This window comes from Glycine soja, chromosome 5, assembly GCF_004193775.1.
Source record: "Glycine soja cultivar W05 chromosome 5, ASM419377v2, whole genome shotgun sequence".
NCBI classification, from domain to species: domain Eukaryota; kingdom Viridiplantae; phylum Streptophyta; class Magnoliopsida; order Fabales; family Fabaceae; genus Glycine; species Glycine soja.
Genome location: NC_041006.1, coordinates 6,049,831 through 6,076,503, shown reverse-complemented (window position 1 = coordinate 6,076,503; position 26,673 = coordinate 6,049,831). Strand labels below are relative to the sequence as shown.

At 33.2% G+C, this 26,673-nt stretch overlaps 1 long non-coding RNA gene across 3 annotated transcripts; it reads left to right on the top strand.

Annotated features, from left to right (window-relative positions):
• The first annotated feature begins 1,742 nt into the window (after positions 1–1,742).
• On the top strand, positions 1,743–6,324 carry LOC114412201. Of its 3 annotated transcripts, XR_003666605.1 has the most exons (4): positions 1,743–2,041; positions 2,597–3,338; positions 3,653–3,748; positions 3,893–6,324. It is a non-coding gene; the product is annotated as an uncharacterized LOC114412201 (long non-coding RNA). The 3 variants fall into 3 exon arrangements; XR_003666604.1 differs by lacking the exon at positions 3,893–6,324 and having other exon boundaries at positions 3,653–3,886; XR_003666606.1 differs by lacking the exon at positions 3,893–6,324 and having other exon boundaries at positions 1,748–2,041; positions 2,597–2,783; positions 3,653–3,886.
• The last annotated feature ends 20,349 nt before the right edge of the window (positions 6,325–26,673 follow it).

Sequence of the window (26,673 nt, the reverse complement as noted above, 5' to 3'; positions counted from 1 at the left end):
AGAACAAGTAGCAGACCAGCAACGCACCATTGGAGACGCAGCAGCAGACTAGCGACCCTAACGTAGGAGCAACCCACTCAAGCACCTTGAATATTATTTCTAACAAAATCTGTTAGGCATCACTGAGCTAGCAGGAGGATATTGGCCCATAAGGAATATGCTGTCGACATGTTGTTTTCCATTGTGCAGCACGCATCATTGTCATTTCCATTTTTCTGCTTTTCTGTTAGTTTATTTTCACATTCTAGCACCTTCTGTTTCTGTAGTAGCATCCTTGGCTAGTGCCTATATATATGGGATGCTTATTATGTAAGGAAGCAAGCAGAAATATAATCAGTATTCCCTCTCTTTAATCCCCTTTTCTGGAGGTCTCCTAGTCCTCGAATTCTAGGAACCATAGAGCAGAAATTCTTCTCATAACATCCACACTAACAAAAATTTCTCGACCCACCTATGAAAACGTTCTCTTCTCATAACATCCACACTAACAAAAATTTCTCGACCCACCTATGAAAACGTTCTCTTAAGGGAAAAAAAAATAATAGGCCAAAAGCAATTATCTCATTCAATAAATAATACATTTATAAAAATAGTAAACTAATTTATTTTTATAAGTTTATTTCAATGATAATGAAATTAAATAAAGTATTAAGATAGGCATATTTTATATTTTTTCAGTTTACAAAAATACTAAATTAGTGTAACATTTACATTTTTTTATCACTATACTGTTTGTGAATAATTTTTTTTATTGTAATAATTGGTTCAGCTCAACTTAAGCTTCTCGTGAATACAAGCAAGCATCTCTCTTCTCGTGACATATGAACCTGTAAACTTGTTCAGAATAAAGAAAAAGAAAAGGCTAAAATTTTGGATACAAAAGGATTCGAATAGTATAGTTAATATTTTTTAAATTTTAGTTTATAAATAAAATATTTTAAAATTTTTTTTTATCTCAACACCTAAGAAAAAATACCTAATGTTTTTTTTTTCTTTTTTCTTCTCTTTTTCATTTTTTTTCTTCATATTAAAAGAAAGCATATTGTGATTCCACTAGTGTGATTGAATTTAACTTCTAAACACTAAAAGCGTAGCATTATTTCGAAAATAAAACAGAAACTAATATATTTTAATTTTTCGGCAAATTATTAGTTAAAATTTGTAGACCAATTTCTGAATTAAAAGTAATATATAAGAAGTGTATGTTTGGTAAGACATTATTTCAACGAAATAATTATATTTTTAATAAAATCTCTTTCAAAAAGTTAACAAAACTAAATAAAAAATATATAAACATGTCTTTTTTAACAACTACTGTGTATTTTACTAATAAGTTGTTATTAACCCAAAACCTTAAAACAATTATGAGTTGATACAAATGAATTTGATATTATATTTTAATTTAAAATTTAAATATTAGATTATGAATTTTTTTACATGTTACACAATTTATTAATTTCTATTTAAAGTGAAACTTTATACTCATAAATTATACTCCAACAATAAGTTTTTCCCTAATTTTCATTAATAATAAGATATATTAGAATATAAATTTAAGAGTTCATTCCTTGAATCTTACAGAAGCAACGATAAAAGAAGGGTGGATGGTTGGTTTAGCAATTACATATATTCTTGGCCATATATACTCAACTAAAAAATGGTGTTTTTACATCGTTGAATCTATGACGGTTTTTGAATAACTGATGTAGAAAAAAAATGGCGGCATTTTGTTAATAAAGTCCAACTTCTTGAAGATGATTTCTGAAAAATTGTCTTTGATTTGAAGCTTACCAGAACAATTTTTCCAAAACCATCTTTGATTTTACGCTAAGAATGACAATTTTGTCAAAACTGTCTTGAAGTTTACAGGTATACAGACTCTACACGAACTCTCACTCTCCCGTTCTCAGTCGATCTCGTGCCCTCACTCTCGTCCCTTTCACTCTGTCGGTCATGACCTCTGAAGCTTGCCGCAACAATCATTCCGGTTCACTCTGCCTCACTCTTGTCCCACCGTGACAACGCTTCCCTCTATTGCCTGGTCAGTATTCAACTTTAATTTGCTTTGCTTTAATGGTTGGTAGCTAGGTGTAGTTGAGCAATAGTATTGATGTTTTTAAATTAATTGTTCATGTTTTTAGGGAGAGTTTGTTTGACTTTTGATAACCTAATTTCTAGCTTTGGGTTGCAAAAATGTGATCGGGTTATTGATTCCATTTGGTTTGACTTGATAACCTACTTGAAGAGTAAGATTAATTTGTAATCGGCAGGATAGACAATGATTAGAAACTAGAAATTAGAATTATTTATTTGAATTTAGGGGATGATGTTACACATGTGCTATACTACTTGCAGAATTGTAAATGAGAAGATAAAAGTCATTTCATTCATTAAAGACACATCTTCTATTCCATAATTCTTGAGAAGATAAAATATAGTATCCAAAGAGTCTGGTACGACATTTAAATCGTCTGTGATAATAAAAGTGACATTACTCTTAACAAAACAATCACCATCACAGACATTAGAGCTTTCACTCTTGGGAGAAATTGGTTTAGCCAACATATTCTCACATCTGCATCTTTCATTTTTGTAGGTGCTTAACAAGACCTGGCTTTTGTGTCGACACTTGACCAAGTCATTACATATAAAATACTGTGTGAGCAAAATGTCGTCAATCTTCACCTTCAGATTATCCATATAAGCTTCCAATGAGTTCCTCAGTTGCAGTAACATTTCCTTGGACATACACACTTATTCAATATTTGCCACACTTTGATAAAGTGAGCTCAGTGATCCAACCTCAATTGGCTCCTTTTCCATTTGTATAGCAATGTTTCCTAAAGGAAATGTTAAGAAGCTAAGCATAACTTCCCCAAAGTCCTTTGCTGCCTTGATTAAGAAAACTTCATTTCTTTCTTTGCTAACCATAAGCTTCAAGGTAACCTGCTGCTCTGTTTCAGTGGCAGCCATGGTACAAAGCAATCAACAAGCTTATGAGAGAGTAAATTTTTTTTGCTAAAATGTTGTAAATAAATTTGTTTTGTTGACAAAACCTTTCTTAAGCGTTTCAAGTTACTAGTACAGTATATTGAAAATGTTGAGTCACCTTGACTGTGTATTTAATGAATCATGTTGTCTGGAAATGTGCATTGTGAAGAGAGATTCAAGGAAAGAAAAGTTAATGAACAGAAGTATAGCAGGGACCGATCAAGTACGGCAGTCACTTTATTTTTAACTTTGCATGTTGTGTCCATATGTAATGAAACAGATTGGTTTGAAAATGTGCATGGAGAGTCGTTTTGAGGAAAGAGAACGGAACAGTTGGGTGATGGAAGGTAGAGGCTATTCTTTGTTTCCTTATTTAATTAGGATTAGGGATCTTTTATTAGCATAAATAGAGCTTAGTGTTTAGGAAGAAAGATTAGGGATTAGGTAAGACAGGACTGAAAGTGCAGAAGGAGATTGGGTTTTGGTCTTTCTGCACCTTCAGCATTTTAGGAACACAAACATGAACCCCCACACTCCACAGTTTCTCTGTCAGCTAATTCCCTCTTTGCAATTTCTTGAAATGAGTTTTGTTAAGTTACATAGTAACTGGTTCACACAAATTTTGCATCTTACTGCTGATCTCTCCAATTTCTCTGTCCAGATTTCAAACTCGTTTTAGTCTAGCATAAGCTGAAGCCATCTTGTTTACTGCTTGCTTTTGGGAAGCCCTTGCCACCATTTTGAAAGCTCAAACCAGGTTTGAATCTCTATGATTTTGACTATTAAATAGTAATTATGTACTGTTCTCCTTATCAAGATTATGTAATTGAGTTAGTGAGAACAAAGTGGCTTACATTTGTTATTTATTTTAGTTTCTAATCTGTTATTTATCTGAAATCAGTTAGTGCTGCCAATTGCCCACCAAGGTGTTCCACTTGACATAATTAACTTCACTATTCTGGCCCATTTTCATGTTTTGACATGGAGATCATCATTAATTTACGGAATCCTAGTTTAGTGTTTTAAACTCTGATCCTCAACTGCTCTTTTAGACCTTCCAAGCTCCACAAGAGCTTGAGCCTTAGTAGTTTCAGCATTCTTTACTTGTTCCCTTAACTCGTTCAGCTCTTTTTTGGACTACATGAAGGTGTGTCTCCTTGGCCAAAACTGTATAGTAAAAGAACAAACTTGTAAATTGCAAAATGAAAAAGATAGTACCATCAAAGATAACCTTCATTGATTTAGATAATTAATCTTGTTATTAAGCTACCTCGTTGATACAATCAATGAAGCATTATGCGTTGAAATAAAAATTCCAGAATTAGATTTTTTTTGTGTGTCTGAAAATTCCAGAATTTGATGTTTTCATCGAAAGTTCTGAGTTTATTTGCTGTAACCTTTGGTTGAGGCTTATGGCATGCCCTGAACTTGATTGACACATCCTCTATTCCCCTACACAATTTTTAACCTGAAAATATAAAAATAAGAATTGCATACCTTTGGCGCAATTGAGTTTTCCTTCAGTGTCAAGTGAACATTGGGGTTTTCCATCAAGAAGACACCTTTCACAATCATCAGTTAATTGTACTTCAATAGCGATATTACCAGATAGAAATTGAAAGGGGTCAACAGTAGACGTTGCTTGTGTTGCAAGCTGAATGGTTGAACATGGTGCTAAGGATCTCGGCCACTTGGAATCCAGAGGAGTTTCGGTATTTGGATAGCCATAGTAGATATGGTACTGATGAGAACAGTTTGAATATTTATTAAAACCTTCATGAAGGGATCCTCTGAGAGAGTGATTGCATCTGAAGATAGTGATATTATATTTGATGTAGAAAGAAGCTAAAGGAGTGTTGTGATGAAGAGTAAAATTGTTGCTGAAGGTTTTGCAACTTTTGTTTCGCAAATAATGATCTTGTTCATCATCTGTGATAATTATGGTACGAGGTTCTATCTGTAGAACAGTGTACTGTTTCGATGTTGAGTTGCTTAGTTGGACGGTTCTGGGAGCGTGTTGGTAGTGCTGTTCACAGTCATGTATAGCCAATAAGCCGCAGTGTGGTTGGTCTATGGTTGTGAAAGGAAGCTTAATTTGGCCAAGATATCCACACTTGAAAAAAAGATGTTTGACACTTTCCATCTTGAGCTGAAACAAGAAGCAGAAGCTGCCACAAAATTATTACTATTAGTGATGATTTTAAAATAAGAAGGGAGGCCATTAGGAATGTCAATAAAAAATGAAACCAAGGAAGGAAATGTTTTTGAAAAACATTCAATGCATCATACAACAGAAAAAGACAGTACAATCAAATCTCACCCTATGATAATGCACTCCTTCCTGCCTCTATGTTTTAACTCTTCCACCCTTCTATATAAAGTTCAATATGCAGAATTGCATATAAAAGTCTCACCATCCTAAGTTAGCATGTGAAGCCTTTCCATTGTTTCCTTAGTTCATTTGGCTGTAATTTAGAACTCATGCTGGAATCCTCTCGTGCCTCTATACAAGTTCTCTATTTCTCTAACAATGAATATTTGGGTCCTTGATCAACTCATTATAATTTCTCTATTTCTCTATTTAAAAGTTGGTCGCCTTTAGCTCATAAATCACCTGGCAACGAGGATTGGCAATTGCGTATATAGTGAAATTAACATAAGGAATTGGTAATTAAGCACAAAATTAACCGTAAATTATAGTCTAAAACCTCAAAGCACATTCGGTACCCCTTACCTGTTTCCCACATGAGAACAAACTGTCGTGCAGTTCCTCAAGAGAAGCAATTCCCGAGGTGTCAATGCTAACCAAATCTACCATAATAATGTAATAATGAAATAAACTGTTCAGTACTTGCCTAGCTACATTGTTGTTACTACATATAAATTACAAAGCAAATACGCACATTAATCATTCTTTGGTGATGTCTGTTGCACTTAAATTTTATATTTGTAATGAAATATCATATAACTAAACAAGCAAAGGTAATTTATTAATTAGAAAAGCAAAGCAATGCAGACTTGACGTGTATATACCTTTTGTATTAGTAATGAAATATAGCTAAACTCATCGATAATATAATTAATGACTCAATGAGTTGATCCATTACTAACTGAACCAATATCCAATCGAATTGATGATTGATCCAAATATAATAATATTGATTTCATGGATAGACCATATGATATCACGGTCCACGCTAGAATCCTCCTAGAGAACAACCACAATGATCAAGATGCACACAAAATAAACCATAGTTGTGAAAATTGGACGAGTTCGACCGATGAGCAGTGACTTGATCGGTTTAGTTAAGCTATCAACTCAAAAATGCAATAGACCCGGATTGGTTCATTTTGACCTGGCCGATTTTGGCCAAAATCGGTGATCCGAATCGACCATTTTCTTTTTGCAATTCCTTTTTTTTAATACAGATTTTTTAACAATTCCTAAAATGTGTTAAACTATTAATAGTTAATTTATTAAATAGTAGCATCTAATATGCTCCTATAATATTATTTTGATTTTGATAAAAATATAATAACTAATAATTATTATTTTGATCTTAATATAATTTAATATTTATATATTTTATATATCTTTAGCATACATACTCATAATCATTTGATAACTTTTACACTTAGTGGTAGATAATAATAACAATTTTTTTAATAATTTAATGATAATACCCAATAAAATAATTTATAATAATAAATAATTATGAAACATTAAATATAAATTATGGATTGATTGTATTTTATTATCTATATTATATATAGATTTATTTTTTAATATATATACCGAATCATTTGAATCAATAAGTGACCCACTAATTTAATCTCCAATTCATTAACCTAATACATCAAACATATCAATGAGTGAATTGATTTTCATACCAACGTGATAAACACACTCAACTACGTCTAGGGTAGGCCGGATCCACTCTATTTGATATAAGACAAGCATAATAAGTGAGGTACGTGTGCGATCCAGTCACTTATCTCTGTATTATACCGGTCACTGGACAAACATATACAAATTAATTTTCTATTTGGTACATACATGCGCTACAGACCTTTTTCCTATTTTCAATGCAGTGCAAAACAACAGAAGAAGCACTGTTTAGACTTGTTTGGGTTATTCTTCTTATAGCTAACAAATTTCTTTTAAATTCAACATATTTTAAAAATTTTCAATTTTATCTTCTTTTACTTCTTCTTTATTCCTTCCTTTTTTCTTTTCTTCGTATAGCCTATAGATTGATAATTCGTAAGATACTGTTCATTTAGAATTTTTGACGCGTCTATTGGTCTCCTCCTTCTCTCCCGCAAAGTTGGTGTTAGTATTGCTTGTGGCGTGTATTTGTTGTTCGTGGTTTCTCCCTAGTTTCTCCTTCGATAGTTTGTAACATCTCATTTTTCGTAAATAAATTAAAAAGGTTTTTTAGTTAAAAAAAGTAGTTTTGGAAAATGGTGAGGTTTTTATAATTAAATAAATAAGGAAAAATATTTGTATTAAAATAATGGTTTGAAGGAAAATAAAAAAATATTTGATTTATTTCATTTGATAAGAAATAAAATAGAATTCCTTTTTTATAAAATAATAAAAATAAATAAATAAAGTAAATAATAGGTTGTGAGTACTCTAGCTATAAATAGAGATATGTTAGGTCAGTTTTCAGACTGATGATACCTTCTACGCCTCCTCTTCCTCTCAATTTCGTTTTCTCTTTTCCCCTTTCAAAACCTTCTCTTTTTCTCGCATACACTCAAACCTATCTTAGTAAAATGATGATCTCGAACTCGTTAACCGTTGGATCGTCGTGATATTTCAGCACCAGGTTCGCAACTTAATCCGAGCATTCTCACCGTTGGAAATTGTGAAAAAATGTCAAAGCTAAGAGAAAAGTCATTCACATCGTAGTTTTCTCTTTTTTCGTAGAGACTCCAAACTTGTCTAGTAAAACTAGGATCCCGAACTCGTTAATCGTTGGATCATTGTGAAATATAGACACTTAGTTCGCAACTCAATTTCGCACACATTCACCGTTGTAATTTGCAAAATAATATTCATGGAGAGAGAAAAGTGAATCGCATGAAGACAGTACAAAATGAAGGCTTTAATCTCTTTTCTTTCTCTCTAACACTTGGAAATTCTATCAAAGCAAATTAGAGGAAAAGCTTGAGGAATCTCAGGAAATTGCTAGAGATGCCGCTATCGCTGTCAAAATACACACGTGAGCCCGCTTAGAGGTAAGAGATGAGTTTATCGCCATTGGGGTTAGAATGAACATGTATAGGGATCCTTAGAGGATTAAATTGGAGTTTATTTTGGGATGTTTATTGAATTATAATTTTTCCTTTATGATTATAAATACAATATTGATGTCCTGATGCGAATTGGTTGATAAAATTAAGTGCTCTTGGTGTTTTTGTTTTTTTATACCTATGATTTTGATTAATTGATTTTGATATAATTGTGTGAAATTATTTGAGGGGTTTTACTCCCCATGTTGTGATAAACCTTTTGTATAAATTGTTATATTGAGATTATGAAATTGTGCTTCAAATTTTGAGTATATGATAAATTGAACCTACGATGAATGAAGAAATACATGTGTATTGAGATGTGAGTATTGAGTTGTGAGCTATGAACTGTGCAATCACACAATTGTAAGACCCTTTAAGGGCGACGAGTTTTTACGCGACGAGTATTATGATGGGATCCACTATGGGGACCTGACGAGTTTAATCATAAGCGCGACGAGATAAAATTATTTTGAGAACAATTGAGAAGTCATGTGTATTGCATAGTTCATAGGTAAAGTGTATATGATTTATGAGGTGTGATAACATGTTAAATTGGAATTGTACCATTGTGATTGAGATTGAGTGTATGAGATAAATTGAGTGTGTATTGACTTGTAATATATGTGTGCATTGAGTTGTGAGCTATGAATTGGACAATCACACGACTATAAGACCCTTTAAGGGTGACGAATGACGAGTTAATGCACGACGAGTATTTTGATAAGAACCATTGAGGGGACCCGGCGAGTTTAATCACAAGCGCAACGAGATAAAATTATTTTGAGAATAATTGAGGAGTCATGTGTTTTGTACAGTTCATAGATAGAGTTTGTATGCTAAAATGTTTTCTGGGTTAGACCTGAATCAGGAGGAAGAGGGCCCTGACGGACTCTTCGGAGTGTAGGCCTAGGGGGTAAATACACTCGATTTAAGTGTTCCTTTAAGTCTGTGTCGATCCCACATGGTTAGAGCATTTTCGCAAAACAGTGTGACCCTGACTGGTCTCCCTATTATTTTACCTAGTGAGAGTGACCTGACTTACTAGTGTGTGGTTAGTCTTATCATGTACTCTTAGGCGCCTGACGAGGTTTTTCACTAACATGGTGATGAGGACACAACTAAGGGCAAGAACCATGAAGCACTTGAAGGGCCCATGACCAGAGGCAGACTTAAACAGGCCCAACACGTCATAGAGACAAGGCTGGTCATTTGTGTAGTTGCCATTGATGATGATTGAAGACCCAAGTGGAGAAAGATGAAGGACTAGAGGTAGAGGCACTACCAAGACTATTAATTGTTGCTGAAGGCCCAAACTAATTTGAAGGCCCAAGTTAAATATGTTTTTTAGTTATAATTTTTATTTATTGTAATTTTGGCCTAAACTGTTTAGAAGACTCATGTCTATTTTTATCTTTTTGTTCAGATACACTATAAGTATTTGTTTTTTGTTTTCAATAAATAAACTTTTTTCATTTTCATAAAATTTGGTGAGAGCTTCTCTCTGGGTTCCTTGTTGAACCAATTTCGGACTTATCAAGGTAATTCTTGTGGTGTCTATCCCGACTTATCTTCCTTCACTGGAAGTGGTGTCATCCAAATCTTTGTAGTCTGTATCAAACGTTCCACCCCGTAAAGTTCACATCACATGGTACCACATTGCATATAAGATTGAGTCTTAGTGTATCTATGTACTGATCGATATTGATTGATTTAGTGATATTGTGTTTTGATCCTTAAGTGTGTGAATGATGTGAAAATGAATGAGACGTGTTGTGTTGTGATGTGATATTACATGACAAAGTGGTGGAATGACGTGAACTATATTTAAGTAAGTTGTATCTCATTTATATGATATGTATATTTATGTTGTCTTGTTTCCCTGTATTAGCTAGAAATGTGATAATTCACTCCCCGTATGCTATTTATGTTTGGATCCTGTGATGATCACGAACTTTATATTATTTTCGTGGGAGGAGATGGTAGGTGGATGGCTATGGAGAACCTCATGCTAGAGGATGCAAGAACACAATGCTCTGATAGGATGTGACATTGGGGTATAGATTTCTATATTAATTGCATAAAGTTGTGACGACCTTGTTTTGAGCTGAAATGATTTTATTATTTATTTGGACAAGTTTTATTATGATGTTAGAAAAGTGAATGTGAACCTTTTACCCTTTTGAAATGTTTTGATTTAAATGTTTTTAAAAACTATTAATTAATTCTATATTTTTATTCCTTTTATTATTAGTACATATATGTGTGGGGTAAAGGGTGTCACACAATTCCTCGTCGTCCTCTGTGAGTTTCCTATCCTTCGTTGCTGTGAGTAGCGTTGCGTCATCACTGGTAAGTGTTTTTTACCTTCGTTTATTCCATACAGATTGTCAATCCCTAAGATTTATACGGATTGCTAATTTGTATGATTCATACAGATAGTCAATCCGTATGAACCTTACAGATTACCAATCTGTATGGATCATATGAATTGTCAATCCATATGGATCATACACAAATAAAAACACAAACAACATAACTCACGACAGCGATAGCGAAACGAAGGCGGACACCAACAACGAGCACACACAGATTGATGAAGATGAACCACAAATTGATGAAGACAACCACATATTAAAGAGAAGAAGATGAGAATTTGAGAGGAGAAATAAAAAACACGTGAATGAATGGTGCAGATGAACGGATTCCCAATTCGTATTTCATATTTAGGCGTCAATGAAGGAGGGATAAAATTGATTTTTCACTCAGAATGCTAAGTGTAGAAGAAATGGTGTGAAGTGCACAAAGAAAATCCCGACTTGTTTTACCCAAAGCCCAAAGGCATATGTACTATTTTTTAATTATCAAAATGTGACATTTCTTGCACTATTTTTTGGTTTTGAATTCCATCATTAATAATAATATCTAATTTTAATTTTCTCAAATTATTAATTTTTGTTACTTTAAATATTTTGAAATTAAGAAAATAACTTTCATATTTAAGTAAAAAAATTATATGCAATTCACTTATGTAATATGCACTTTATTTGAGGACATGACACAAGTTATGTTTTTTGCAAAATGTCTTATTTTAGTAAAAAAAAAAATTATTGACACCTTATTATATTCTATTAAACACCTAATGAGATTAAAAAACTAACATAAAATAAAAATATAAGAAGTAGTATGATGTTATAAGAAAAGTAAGAAAGTATAAATATTATTGAGGTAATTATGATTAAAAGGTTCCCAAACTTCATTATTTTATTTAAATACATACAATACAAATTACTAAAAAAGAGCAAACTAGTTGGTTAATTGCAGAAAGCAGGGGGGGACCCACGGCAACCATTGGGGGGCCTTGGCCCCCTTGATTTTTTTTTAATTTAGTTTTTTATATTAGGTATGTAAAAAATATTAAGTAATTATTTTGCTTTGGAAATTTAAGTATGTAAATAATATTATTTAAGTATTACTTATCATTTTCATATTTTAATAAAATATTTTATTCTTTGGTAATATTTATTGTAGAAATAATTACATTTTTGTTTTTTTTTAAAGTATTTGAGTATTATTTATTTTTGTTAAATCATTTTGTTTATTATTATTACTACTTTAAAATTTATAAATAATTGTAGTTTCTAATCAAATTGTTTTATTAATTTTTTTAAATGAGTGTAAAAAATCTAATTTAATTTAATTGGTTGAATACAAAAGGAATTGTTATAAATTTTATGAGAATTATCTTTTGGTTTTCACATATTAAAATAAAAACCTTTGTGAACGGGTCAAACTTTATAAGATTCACAACTTAAATTTTAAAATACATCAAAAAATTAGCACTCTATCTTTCTATCACCATTTTTGTATGATCTCTTTTTATTTTTCTTGTCTTGTCTTTGTTTTTAATTCTTACCATTAGGAGATTACATTGTGCTTTCCATCTTATCCTTTTGTTTTACCTGTGGTTCTCTGAGGTTTGTTCGAAATCTTGGCTGGCAAGGTTGGTCATGTCAATGCTTTAAACAATGTAGGCCTATTCTTCGCCAAGGAATCCCAAGTTGTGTATCTGTTTGCTTAGAGTGGTGGTGGTATGAGTTATTGGTACTCCTTTCAGGGCTTCTAACCAATGCAGCTGATGCAGTAGCCACCGCTGGAATAATAATTCTGGTCACTTTACCTATCTACAATTTTCATTTTGCTTTGAGCTTGGCCGTTTCAACAAAGGTAGGGAACAATCTTGGAGCTAACAGGCCTAACAAGGCAAAGACATCATCATTCGTCATCATTCACTGCACTACTTTGTGCTTTCTTAACAGAAATTGTGGCTACTCTTAAATAATTTTATGAGAATGATGTAATAATTCATGGTCATAACATTTTGAAATTTTGTAACGCTCATCAGTTTTGAAAGCCATTTTGAATGGTTGTTAATGGATGATAATGGCCAATAAAGAATTGTAACAGCCAATAATGAGTGGTAATGGCTGATAAATGCATTCTTGATGGTAGAATGCCTATATAAGCACATGAATTTGGTCCCTGAGTTCATCCCTTCGAATTCAGTCTTATACACCATCTAGAGAGTGGAAGAGAGAGAGCTTGGAAGAACCAAAACAAGAAACTCTTCATAGCAATGGCTGGAGGTATGTTTTGATCTGTAATTTCCGCATTTTGTTAATAACCTGTGTTTCTTTTGTAGTTTGTAATATCACAGGTTAAAATAGATTTGTTCTAACATTTGGTATCAGAGCAACAATTGCCTCTGCCTTGTCCATTTTCGATTTTCGGTATTTTCCGATTTGATTTCGTTTATGGTATGAAGGGCCTTGTTTCTTAAAAATAAAATTAGAAATCTGTATTTCATTTGATTTCCTTAATTTTGGCTTTTGAATCGTGAAAAATGGTGTCCAAATGAATGAAAAACGAACGGGTCTGCGTATGGGTCGGGTTTGACCCGCTAAAGGTTGAAGATGATGAACAATGTTAAAAAAAAAAAAAAAAAAAAAAAAACGAAAACTCCTACATTTTGTGCTAGCTGGGTGTTGAACCCTTGACTTCAAAAACATTAAAGTATGTGCAAACCACTAAACCAATAAAGCTTTTTTGATATGTTGTCATTTTTAATACATTATATACACATTCTGCTTTACAGTTTTTGGAATTTTGATTTAATTTATGCATGAATATATTCTAGAACATTTTATTCTATGCATATATATATGAAATCAAATGCATAATATTATATTTCAATTATAAAATTATATGAGAATCTTATTCATAATTATATTGTATCTTGATTTTGAAATGCAAAATATTATTTATTCTCATATAATAAATTTTTATGTCTAAGTGATCTTTATAATTTTGATTAATTATGGATTAGCCACAACATCTATATTTGATTAAAATTATATATTAAGTTGGTTAAAGATCATATAAGGAATTAGACATAATATTGTAATTAATTATACTTATATAATGAATTTTATCTCACAAGAATTTTTATTATATCTGTATAATTAATTGGGATAAAATGACGTATTATTTTTCATGATTTACCCACAGGCATCATGATGTATGTATAATTTGTCGATTTTATCATAAAGTAAAAATTTACGATAGAAATTAAATTATTTTCATATTGTACCCGTAAAGCATGAATATTAAGCAAATAATTTGATTATTTTATCATAAGGTTTAATTGTTTCTTATTGAATTAAAAATTTAGCCCACAGGCAATTTTTATGTCACAAGATTCAATTTTATGGTATGTTTACATTGGTAAAAGATACAATTAAGATTAGTATGCCTCAAATTTTGACATAAGCCTTTGAATTTTGCAGCTTCTCAAACTATTAGTTTTTCTGATATTCAATGTGATGTTCCCGAACTCAAAGGAGATAACTATAAGATATGGAAGGAGAGAATTCTTTTACAATTGGGGTGGATGGACATAGATTATGCTATAAGGAAAGACGAACCACCTGCAATCACAAATGAAAGTAGCCCAGCTGACGTTGCGCTATATGAGCGGTGGGAGCGATCCAACCGGCTCAGCGTGATGTTCATTAAGACCAAAATCTCGGCTGGGATACGTGGTTCTGTTGACCAGCATGAAAAGGTCCGAGACTTGCTTAAGGCCATTGATGATCAGTTCATCACTTCAGATAAGACTTTAGCAAGCACCTTGATCATGAAGTTTTCTTCTATTCGGCTCACCAGTGTGAAAGGTGTGCGTGAGTACATCATGAAAATGCGAGATATTTCAGCTCAACTTAAGAAACTAGAGGTTGATATGTCTGAGTCCTTTCTAGTGCATTTCATTTTGAACACCCTTCCGCATGAATATGGGCCATTTAAGATTTCCTACAACACACATAAAGATAAATGGTCTATCAATGAATTAATGACCATGTGTGTTCAGGAAGAAGAAAGGCTTGTAATGGAGATGGGTGAGAGTGCATTGCTGACTACTGCTTATGGGAAGAACAAAGCAATTAAGTCTCAAGCTTATCAGAAGGGGAATGGTAAAATACCACCTCAAGCTGATATTAAGAAGGTGGCAAAGTGTTTCTTTTGCAAGAAGAAGGGACACATGAAAAAGAATTGCCCCGGGTTCCAGAAATGGCTTGAGAAGAAAGGTAAATCAATCTCATTAGTATGTTATGAATCTAATATGGTTAGTGTTAATATTAACACCTGGTGGATTGATTCTGGATCTACTATTCATATTGCAAATTCTTTACAGGGTATGCAAAACCTAAGGAAACCAGTGGGAAGTGAGCAAAGCATTTTATCAGGCAATAAGCTAGGCTCACATGTGGAGGCCATTGGAACTTGCATTTTGAATTTAAGTAGTGGCTTTATTTTAAAATTAGAAAGGACTTTTTATGTACCAAGTTTTTCCCGAAACTTGATTTCTATTTCAAGGCTTGTACCGTTTGGATATTCCTTTAATTTCAAAGACACATCATTTGAGTTATTTTATAATTCTGAATGTGTTGGGAATGGTATATTGTCTGATGGTCTTTATCTTCTTGGTTTACAAAATAATGCCACTTATAGTTCTATGCATGTTCAAACTGGTATTAAAAGGTGTAATATTAATGAGAATTCCTTTATGTTATGGCACCGGAGATTAGGACATATCTCCATTGAGAGGATTAAAAGGTTAGTGACAGATGGGGTACTCAATACTCTAGATTTTGCTGACTTTAAGACTTGTGTGGACTGCATTAAGGGTAAGCAGACCAACATGTCTAAGAAAGGTGCTAACAGGAGTTCAAGCATATTAGAAATAATTCATACTGATATTTGTTGTCCAGATATGGATGCACATGGTCAGAAATATTTTATCACCTTTATAGATGATTATTCACGATATATAAATGTTTATTTGCTTCATAACAAATGCGAAGCATTGGATGCCTTCAAAGTCTTTAAGGCTGAAGTTGAGAACCAATGTGGCAAGCAAATAAAAATAGTGAGATCAGATAGAGGTGGAGAATACTATGGCAGATATACTGAGAATGGACAAGCACCTGGTCCCTTTGCAAAGTTTCTTCAAGAACATGGGATTGTTGCCCAATACATTATGCCTGGTTCTCCAAATCATAATGGTGTGGCAGAAAGAAGGAACCGGACATTATTGGACATGGTGCGGAGTATGCTTAGCAACTCCAATCTTCCTAAATCCTTGTGGGCTGAAGCACTAAAGATGGCAGTGTATATATTAAATCGTGTTCCAACCAAGGCTGTCCCAAAGACACCTTTTGAGTTGTTTAAAGGTTGGAAACCGAGTTTGAAACATATGCGCGTTTGGGGTTGTCCGTCTGAGGTGAGAATATATAACCCACAAGAGAAGAAACTTGACCCGAGGACCATTAGTGGGTATTTCATTGGATATGCCGAAAGGTCTAAAGGTTATAAGTTTTATTGTCCACATCATATTACTAGGATTGTGGAATCAAGAAATGCCAAATTTATTGAAAATGATTTGATCAGTGGGAGTGATCAATTGAGGGACTTAGGTTCTGAAATTGATTATATAGAATCTCAACCTTCCACATCAAATGAAAGATTGGTTGTAATTCATACCCCTCAAGTCCAAAGGGATGATGAACAACACATGATTGGCATTCCACAAACTGTTGTTGATAATCCAGTAGATCAAGTTGATAATCAAATTCATGAAAATGATGAACAACCAGTTGAACAACATGATCCCCAAGAAAATGTTGATGCAACATTAAGGAGGTCTACTAGAGTAAGAAAATCAGCTATTCCTAGTGATTATATTGTATATTTGCAAGAATCTGACTATAATATTGGAGCTGAAAATGATCCTGAAACTTTTGATCAAGCCATGAGTTGTAAAGAGTCAAATTTATGGTATGATGCCATGAAGGATGAGATGAGTTCCATGCAAAGTAACAATGTTTGGAACCTTGTAGAGTTGCCTAATGGGGCGAAGGCCATTGGATGTAAATAGGTCTTTAAGACCAAAAAGGATTCATTAGGCAACATTGAGAGATACAAGGCAAGACTTGTTGCTAAGGGATTTACTCAAAAGGAAGGAATAGATTACAAAGAGACTTTTTCTCCAGTATCTAAGAAAGATTCTCTTCGTATAATCTTGGCATTAGTTGCTCATTTTGACCTTGAGTTGCAACAAATGGATGTGAAAACAGCTTTCCTTAATGGTGATTTAGAGGAGGAGGTTTATATGAAACAACCTGAAGGTTTCTCCTCTAATAGTGGTGAGCATTTGGTTTGCAAGCTTAATAAATCTATATATGGTTTAAAACAAGCTTCCCGTCAGTGGTACCTTAAGTTTCATGGGATAATTTCTTCATTTGGTTTTGATGAAAACCCCATGGATCAATGCATATACCACAAGGTTAGTGGGAGTAAAATATGCTTTCTTGTTTTATATGTAGATGATATTTTACTTGCAGCCAATGATCGGGGTTTGCTACATGAGGTGAAACAATTTCTCTCTAAGAATTTTGACATGAAGGATATGGGTGATGCATCTTATGTCATCGGCATTAAGATTCATAGAGATAGATCTCGAGGTATTTTGGGTCTATCACAGGAAACCTATATTAACAAAATTCTAGAGAGATTTCGGATGAAAGATTGTTCACCAAGTGTTGCTCCCATTGTGAAGGGTGATAGGTTTAATTTGAACCAATGTCCAAAGAATGACTTTGAGAAGGAACAAATGAAAAACATTCCTTATGCTTCAGTTGTTGGAAGCCTCATGTATGCTCAAGTATGCACAAGGCCTGACATTGCTTTTGCAGTTGGAATGTTAGGAAGATATCAGAGTAATCCAGGTATTGACCACTGGAGAGCTGCTAAGAAAGTGTTGAGGTACCTTCAAGGGACCAAAGATTACATGCTTATGTATAGACAGACAGACAATCTAGATGTGATTGGTTATTCAGACTCAGACTTTGCTGGTTGTGTTGACTCTCGTAGATCAACATCTGGGTACATTTTCATGATGACTGGTGGAGCTATTTCATGGAGGAGTGTTAAGCAGTCTTTGACTGCTACTTCTACCATGGAAGTTGAGTTTGTCTCTTGTTTTGAGGCTACATCACATGGTGTATGGCTTAAAAGTTTCATTTCTGGGCTGAAGATAATTGATACTATTTCAAGGCCTTTAAGAATTTTTTGCGATAACTCAGCTGCTGTCTTTATGGCTAAGAATAACAAAAGTGGAAGTCGAAGTAAGCACATCGACATTAAGTACTTAGCCATTAGAGAAAGAGTAAAAGACAAGAAAGTGGTCATTGAGCATATAAGCACTGAGTTGATGATCGTTGATCCTTTAACTAAAGGCATGCCACCGTTTAAATTTAAGGATCATGTAGAAAGAATGGGACTTGGTTCCAATTTATGATTGTATACATATATGTAAAAATTGAAACTTTTGTATTATGATATTTTCTCATATTTTGGTGCACATTGACTTATTTGAGAAAAATTATGTTTTGGACCAAGAATAAACATTGGGTTTATTCATGAAGTTTTATTACCACTTTAAGTATACTGCTTGGGAAATTGAGTATATTGTAATACATAGATGATATTACTTGTTATAAGAGGAACTATCATTATGATTCATATATTCATTTCTTAAGAAGATTGAGCATTAAGTCAAAATGTTTGGACCAAGTGGGAGAATGTAATAATTCATGGTCATAACATTTTGAAATTTTGTAACGCTCATCAGTTTTGAAAGCCATTTTGAATGGTTGTTAATGGATGATAATGGCCAATAAAGAATTGTAACAGCCAATAATGAGTGGTAATAGCTGATAAATGCATTCTTGATGGTAGAATGCCTATATAAGCACATGAATTTGGTCCCTGAGCTCATCCCTTCGAATTCAGTCTTATACACCATCTAGAGAGTGGAAGAGAGAGCGCTTGGAAGAACCAAAACAAGAAACTCTTCATAGCAATGGCTGGAGGTATGTTTTGATCTGTAATTTCCGCATTTTGTTAATAACCTGTGTTTTTTTTGTAGTTTGTAATATCACAGGTTAAAATAGATTTGTTCTAACAAATGAAATAAATAATTTTCAAATTTTAGAGGGATGTCGAACATATTTTATCTTTAAATATATATTTTATAATTTATATTTTGTTAAATTTTATAAATACGTAATGGAGGCATATTTAGTCAAAGGATCACTTTTATATGAGGATAGAGTGTAAATTTAGGTCATAACATCATATGACTATTTAAAAAATTGATGAGTTTGTATGTTTGAATGATACGCCTTCTCAAGAGCTTAACCGCAAGACCAGCGAGGGGAGAGGGAAGCCATGAACGCGTGAGGGGAAGGGTAGGGGGACGGGAACGAGACATGAAGTGGAGCGAAGGGAAAGGAAGGAAGGAAGGAGAAGGTGAAGGAGAGAGGGAGTGACAAGGAAGATAAAGAAAAAAAGGAAGAAGATGAAAGTAATGGGATTGGGATAGGGAAGTGAAAGTTGGGGAAATAAAAAAGAAAAAAAGAAAGTGTGAGAGAGCGTGATTTGGACCGAAAGAAAAAAATAATTAATTTAACAAATAATTAAATAAAATATTAAAAAATGGGATTCACATGAAACCTAAAAAAATGATATAAGATTTTAAAATGAGATTTTATATTAAATGAACACAATAAGAAAGATTTTAGACGATTTTTCATCCTAAGTGACATTATAAGATTTATGAAAAAGTAGTTTAAGATCTCAATTTGAGATTTATTATTAAAGATGTTCTTATTTTTTTTTATTGCATGTAGCACTTGCCTTAAATTAGATAAATTGTTAATTGAATATTTATGTATCTCTTAATTGATTGGATAAAATAATTATAAATTATTTTACTCATTGTTCGTATTATCTCTGATGTGGATAAATTATTTATAATTACAGGAAAGTTTTTTTAAAATAGATTGATTGAATTCATGAAAATTGGTAATTGAATCATGACAATACTTTAATCTTCAAAAACATTAATCACTTTTTAGGGGTATTATAGTACTTCACTGTCTTTTTAAAAAAAAAAAAAACTTTTTTCCTCTCTCCTGGTTCCCTCTTCTCCTCCGTATTATCACTTTGTTTGGGCTCCAACCTCCGCAGTGAGCATCTAATTTTCACCTTGTAGAACACTGTCGGAAAAACTACCAAAAAAGAACACCCTTTTCCGATGCCCCTTTGCAGAACGTTCACCCAGTTAAAAAGATTGTCTGCATTTGAACAATGTAGGACTTCAATGGCACGCTTGCGAGCCTCGTGAATTTCTCCATTTTGGTGGTTAACCGAGGTGCGGAATTTGTTGGTTCGCATAAGCATTATGTGAAAATTTTGATTTGAGATTCTTCAGACTGCATAAACGACGCAGAAGGATGAGTTTAATTCCTATACCTTAAGATTCGCTAAAAAGCTACTAACTGCAAAACCCAACTACCCATCCGTTCCATGAGCCACTGCCGATAACTTGTTCCTTCTGAAATTACGAGTGATAATTCCAAAATTCAATAAAATCAACAAATTTTTACAAATTTCGACAATACAATTTTTCATTCATCTCCCTGTTTCTCTCTCATAAAGAATAATCATGTTTTAACCAAGGGGAAGAACTCAAATTGTAAGTGGTGTGACAACTTTATCATTTTAAGTGTCAAACATGAGATTAGGCTCGGTAAAAAAATAAGCAAAATTTATAAATAACAGTAAATTAAATTTTCGCATGAGTGATGTTGTTTAATTATAAAAAGAATAAATAAAAATAAATAAATAATTACAAGATATATTAGGTGAAAAAGTCAAACTCAAGTAAGTCAAATCATACCTAATTACAGTGAATCATATGTCGTCCAATTCAAATAACTAATCAGATCTCTAATTTCTGAATCAAACGAGTTAATCCCATCGGTTTGAATTGAGTCTAGTATATTAATTAAAATACTGAAATGAAGATTATTATTATTATTTTAATGGTGTTGTATGCTTGATTAATTTGATATATTAATTAAAATACTTAAATGAAAGTTGTTAAAAAAATAGAAAAAAAATGAATGAATTTATTATTTGTCATGTGCTATTAGCTTTTTAGTAGATTTTTTATTTTGTATAATAAATAATAACTTGCTTTTATAAAAAAAAAAAAAAAGACTAACATGATGATAATGCTTTGGTTTGAGATCCAACAATAGCTCTTTTGTTAAATAAGTGAAAGCTAGCTGAGAAACTCAACAAACAAATTTTTAATTCTAAATATTAGACAAAATATATTAAAAAATAAAAAGGAAGAAGTTTACCTTAAAGAAAGAATAATAAGACTAATAAATTTGTGTTTGTGTCTTATATTTATCCTTCTGTAGAAATTGAATAAATAGAAGAAAAAATACGTTAACTATTGACATGTTTTAGAAGGAAACAATGAAGACTGATTAAAATAAAGAAGGAAACAATGAAAATGAAAAACAATCATTTATGAATAGGTACTTATGGTTGAATTGACTGAATTCAATTATAGATGTTCGATAAAAATTATTGAAAAAAAGTTGAATAAAGAAAGAAAAAAATTTATCTTAAAAAAAGAATAAAAAAATGATGAATTTGTGTTTCTTTACTAAGTATTTATCCTTCTGTAGTACTAGTCTTTGCAGTTGAACTGCAAGAACTGGTGAAAATATTAGTAGCTAATATGATCTCCCAATTATAGATCAAATTGACTTCCTTGTTTCTCTTGATCAAACAATCAATTGACTGTTATTTGGCATCAAACACTCTGCCTCATCATAGGTAAATGTGGTATCTTTACCCATCTCGTACGTATTATAGGTACTAATACGTAACTGAATAATACTATAACATGAGCACACTACTTTCGGTATATTTAATTAAATTCATATAAACATAAATAAAAAATAAAAGATCGAAAACAATTGCATATCTCGTGTGGATGGTGTAATGCCACGACACAAAGACCATAAGAGCCAGATGTCTATATAGTTCGTATCTCATCCCCTCAGCCTTCATCCATTAGCATTATCCTTAGCCTCATTTCCTTATTTAAAACCCAACTATTGCAGTTCTTTCTCAGGCCTATTTGGGTGTGACCATTTGAAGTAGAGTCCGTAGACACAACATATGTGTGCCTAGTGCTTTACACCACGGTATTGTTGCTCCTGACATGCGATGATGGGGTATTAGACAATTAGTGTCTTGTTGGTATATTTTTATGTATTTTTAAAATTTGGTTTTGATTCATGGGTTTTTTTATACTAAATATCACTGTGCACCGTTACATTTTTGTATTTATTTTTATTTTGATATTTTATGTTTTAAAAGTCTCATTTTATTTATTTATATTTAAAAAGTAAATATAAAATATTCCTTTAATTTTGACAATGTCACAATAACACTGTTAACATTTTTCATTTTAATATAATGATGACTAAAAATCATAACAATGTTTACAATGTTATCTTTTTTTAGCCGTTTTTACGTTTTTGTTTTGTATCGGGGTTAGAATTTTTGTGAAAGAGGAAGAACGCGATTTGCGGCAGTCGGGTGAACCATTTATGTTGCAACTCTCCTAGTACTGCATTGTGAATTAGTTTAAATATTGTTGCCATTATATTAAAATTAATTTTTTTAAAATAAAAACATTAAAAATGTTAGGGTGACATTGAGGGAAGGATTATTTTGGATCCATTGAATGAAAATAAAACTTTTAAAATATAAATAACTAAAATGATATTTTTAAAACATAAAAGAATAAAATAGAAAATCACAAAAGCATATATAATATTAATAGTCCAACATGATATTTTAGTCATTCTTCTTTTTTTTTTTTTGCCAAAATAGAAGTATATTATTATAAAGATGTGCAAGGGGTACCCCCAACCCTTGTACAAAATACAACGGAAGTTCACTACTAGCTAGCCTACAATCATACCAACATATCAGGCCAATAATCACGTTGCATTAACATTACTGTACACGTATTGTATTTACAACAATGCTGTGCTTTGCACTCTACAATATGTTCCTTCAAACATTCCATGGGATTCATGGAAAGAAAAAGAGAAATTATTCAACTCATTAGATAATCATGCCCATGATCTAAATATAACCAACTCAAAGACACATTCAGAGTTTAACAGAAATTGAACTCAATGAATAAAGGAAGTTGTATCGAGAGAAAGAGATCAAGAGAGAGAAGAAAACAAAAAACAACTTATGGAATGATCAAAGACAACTTAAGCTTTATTTTCCAGTAAGTATGGTTTATATACAAAATGGAAAATGAAAAGGGAAAATTAGTTATTCAGTTACAAATGAAATGAAGGATAAATGAAATGAAGGGTAAATGAAATGTATGCAGCAGCAGTAGCATCCCAAATGCAGTAGCAGCAACTCGAATTCTCATAGTGGCTAAGAGCCCTCCTCAAGCTGGGAATAGATGTTCATCATTCCTAGTTTGGAAACTAGAGTCTTGAATTGAGTAGGAGATAAAGGCTTGGTAAAAACATCAACAAGCTGCATGGAGGATCTAACTAGAAGAAGCTTGAGAAGGCCATTTAGTGATTTTTCTCGAACGATATGGCAATCTAATTCGATATGTTTTGTGCGCTCATGGAAAACTTGATTGGAAGCAATTTGAATAGCAGATCGATTATCACAAAATAGATTAGCTGGCTGAGTGAATGGAATGCGAAATTCTTGAAGAAGGTATGTAAGCCATTGAAGTTCACATGTGGTGGTAGCTAAAGCACGATATTCTGCTTCAGATGAACTTCGTGAGATAGTGGATTGTTTCTTGGAGCGCTATGATATGAGAGAATTACCAAGGAAGATGGAGAAGCCTGTAATAGAGCGACGTGTGTCACGAAAACCGGCCCAGTCTGAATCACTAAAAGCTTGAAGACGAGTTGAACCAGTTGTAGGAAAGAAAATGCCACATCCCGGTGAACTCTTGAGATAGCGAAGAATTCGAGAGGCGGCTTTTGAGTGATCGGTAGTTGGGTTAGCCATGAATTGGCTCAATTGCTGCATAGCGTAAGAAATATCTGGTCTAGTGTTAGTAAGATAGATGAGCCTACCAACAAGCCGACGATATGAAGAGGAGTCTTCAACGGGTAAAGGATCTCCTATGCCTGCTTGAAGACGAGTAGTACAATCCATAGGTGTTGAAGCTGGACGACAAGCAAGCATTCCAGAATCAGAGAGAATATCTAGAACATATTTCCTTTGACATAGATGGATGCCTTGTTGGGAACAAGCAACCTCAATGCGAAGGAAAAATTTTAAAGTGCCAAGATCTTTAATCTTGAAGGTTTGGTCCAGAAATATGGTAATACGATTGATAGCCATTATATCATTTCCTATTAGAACTATATCATCAACATACACCAAAAGTGCAGTAAATGAGTTATCATTGAAACAAAGAAAGAGGGAATGATCAGTTGAAGCTTGAGTGAAACCATGAGTAAGAAGAAATGAGGACAAACGATGAAACCACTGTCGACTAGCCTGTTTCAAACCATAAAGTGATCGTTGTAATCGACAAACTTGATTAAGGTGTGAGAGTTGCATTCCTGGAGGCAGCTGCATATAGACTTCTTCATTTAATTCTCCATGAAGGACTGCATTGTTAACATCGAGCTGACGAAGGTGCCAACCATGAATAGCAGCCAATGCTAACAATAATCGGACTGCTGTGAGCTTCGCAACTGGAGAAAAAGTATCAAGGAAATCCAATCCTTCCATTTGAGTATACCCCTTGGCTACAAGTCGAGCCTTATATCGTTCAACGGAGCCATCAGCATGATACTTAATCTTATAAACCCAACGACACCCAATAGCTTTCTTATTAGCTGGTAAATCTGTAAGGGTCCAAGTGTTATTCGTTTGTAAAGCTTGTAACTCGGCTTGCATCGCTTTAAGCCAACAACCATGTTGAGATGCTTCATCATATGTCTTAGGCTCAGTAGATGTAGAAATGGAAAGAACAAAATGTCTGTGGGATGATGATAGATGCAAATAAGATAGTACAAAATCGAGAGGATGACACACTGAAGCTGAATAACCGAGAGGATGGCTCACTGAAGCTGAATTGGTATTAGCAGTTGCAATAAGAAATGCATGATAGTCGTGAAGGTATGTAGGAGGTCTTCTATCTCGTGTGGAACGACGTAAAGGTGTGGCTGAATTATTTTCTATATGTGCACTAGATGTGGGTAAGCTTATAGGCACAACATCATGTGTCTCAAAAGGAAAATGATCAAGTACAAATGGTGTAGGGGAAACCAAAGGTTGTGATTGTTGTGTTTCAGGTTGTGAGGGGAAATGATTTTCATAGAAAATCACATTTCGAGAAACAACTAAATCATTTGAATGTAAATTATATACCAGATAACCTTTTGTATTTGGCTTAAAACCCAGAAAAATGCATGGATGTGCTCTTGGGTCAAACTTTTGTCTATGTGCTGAGAGTGTGGAAATGTAACAAAGACATCCAAAAACTTTGAGATTTGATATATCACATGAACTTCCAAACAATTTTTCATAAGGGGATGCATTTTTAAAAAATGGAGTAGGTATGCAATTTATCAATTATGCTGCATGACTTAAAGCAAAACACCAGAAACTGTTGGGCAAGTTTTCTTGAAAAAGTAATGCTCTTGTTACATTCAAAAGATGTTGATGCTTCCGTTCAACAATTCCATTTTGCTCAGGCATTTCAACACATGTTGTTTGATGTATAATGCCCTTCAAACTATAAAAATCACTCATAAGAAATTCCAGGCCATTATCAGTTCTAATTTTCTTAACTTTATTGTCAAATTGAGTTTCAACAAGAGCTATAAAGGCTTTGATATGTTCTCGTGTTTCAGCTTTGACATGCATCAGAAATATCCAAGTAAAACGTGAATAATCATCCACTATGGTTAGAAAGTATCGATGTCCTAGCATTGAAACCTTTGAACAAGGTCCCCATATATCTATATGCAAAAGTTCAAAGCTATTCGATGCATGTGAGTTACTAGTGGGAAATGGAAGTCTTTTATGTTTAGCATAATGACATGTATTACAAACAAAATTTTTGTCAAGCTTTACGAAAGGATAGGTTGACTGCATATTTCGTAAACGTTCAGAGGAAAGATGTCCCATTCTAAAGTGCCAAAGATCTATAGGTGTAATGGTACAATGTGGATGAACAATGTTGGTTTCAATGTTGGATATGGCCATATAGTTTGGGGTGAGGTAGTACAATCCATTTCTCACTTCAATTGTACCAATCTTCGCTTGAGTGATCACATCCTGCATTAAGCATGAATTAGAAGAGAAAATAAGTTTACAACTATTGGTAGAGACAAGTTTAGATATGGAAATCATATTAAAGGAAAAGGAAGGGACATATAACACTGTTGACAGGATGATGGAATCTGAAATGCATATGTCACCAGAGTAAGTAGCAGTGACATGATGGCCATTTGGTAGTCTAACTACAGTAGGAGGATTCAGCTGAGTGTAGGATTTAAAAAGATCAAGTGAGGCTGGTACATGATCAGTTGCTCCAGAATCCAGGATCCATATGTTGAGTGTGTGTGTGTGGTTTACAAAAGACAAAGACTTACCATGAGCTGGTGTTGTGTCAGCAGAACAGGAGGCTATCTGTTTAAGATTGGATGACATGTTAGCTGAGTTCCCATCAGTTGGTTGTTGGATTAAAGCAAGCAATGCTTTGTATTGCTCAAGTGAAAAACGAATCTCCTTGGACTCTAAAAGCTGTGTTTGATCATTGGTGACTGCATCATCTCCTGCCACCAAGCTGTTAGCACTTCTCCTTGGGTTAGA